We start from the raw sequence: 1,500 nt of genomic DNA on the forward strand, positions 1-1,500 counted from the left end.
TTTGAGGCAGAGTCTTGCTCTGTTGCCCAGGCTGGAGTGCAGTGGCATGATCTTGGCTCGCTGGTTCTCGCTACGTCCACCTCCTGGGTTCAAGAGATTCTCCTGCCTCAGTCTCCTGAGTGGCTGGGGCTACAGGTGCACACCACCACACTCAGTTAATTTTTTAATTTTTAGTAGAGAGGGAGTTTCACCACGTTGGCAGTTCAGGCTGAAGGGCCAAAGTCTTGACACTCAGGAAGAGCTGATGTTCACAGTTCAAAGGTAGGAAAAAGCCAATGTTCTCTCATTCAAAGGCAGCTGGGCAGGAGAAATTCTTACTAGGGGAAGAGTCAGCCTTTTTGTTCTATTGAGGCCTTCAACTGACTGGATGAAAACCACCCACATTAGGGAGGGCAATCTGCTTTACTCAGTCAAATGATTTAAATGTTTTTAATTTTTAAAAATTATTAATTTATTTATTTGGGACAGGGTCTCACTCTGTCACCCAGGCTACAGTGCAACGGCATGATCTCGGCTCACTGCAACCTCCACCTCGTGGATTCAAGTGATTCTTCTGCCTCAGCCTCCCGAGTTGCTGGGATTACAGGTGCCCGCCACCACTCATGGCTAATTTTGTATTTTTTTTTTGAGATGAAGTTTCATTCTTGTTGCCCAGGCTGGAGTCCAATGGCACGATCTTGGCTCACCACAACCTCTGCTTCCCAGGTTCAAGCAATTCTCCTGCCTCAGCCTCCCAAGTTGCTGGGATTACAGGCATGTGCCACCATGCCCAGCTAATTTTGTGTTTTTGGTAGAGATGTTTAGTAGGGGTTTCACTATATTGGTCAGGCTAGTCTTGAACTCCCGACTTCAGGTGATCTGCCCACCTCAGCCTCCCGAAGTGCTGGGATTATAGGCATGAGCCACCGAGCCCAGCCTTTTTTCTTTCTTTCTTCTTTTTTGAGATAGGGACTCTGTCGCCTAGGCTGGAGTACTGTGGCATGATCTCAGCTCCCTGCAACCTCCACCTCCTGGGCTCGGTGATCCTCCCACGTCAGCCTCCTGGGTAGCTGAAATCACAGGCACATATCAGCAAGCCTGGGTAATTGTATTTTTTGTAGAGATAGGTTTTGCCATGTTGCCCAGGCTGGTCTTGAGATCTTGAATTCCTGGGCTCAAGGGATCCACCCATCTCAGCCTCCCAAAGTCTTGGGATTACAAGTGTAAACCACCATACCTGGCCTAAATGTTAACCTCTTCCAAAAACACCCTTACAGGCTGGGTGCAGTGACTTATGCATGTAATCCAGCAATTTGGGAGGCCGAGGTGTGTGGATCACTTGAGGTCATGAGTTCGAGACCAGCTTGGCCAACATGTAGAATAAACCCCGTCTCTACTAAAAATACAAAAATTAGCCAGGCGTGGTGGCGAAAACCTGTAATCTCAATTACTGGGGAGGCTGAGGCAGGAGAATGGCTTGAACCCAGGAGGTGGAGGTTGCAGTGAGCCAAGATGGCACCA

Source organism: Cebus imitator, unplaced genomic scaffold (genome assembly GCF_001604975.1).
Source record: "Cebus imitator isolate Cc_AM_T3 unplaced genomic scaffold, Cebus_imitator-1.0 Scaffold491, whole genome shotgun sequence".
NCBI lineage: Eukaryota > Metazoa > Chordata > Mammalia > Primates > Cebidae > Cebus > Cebus imitator.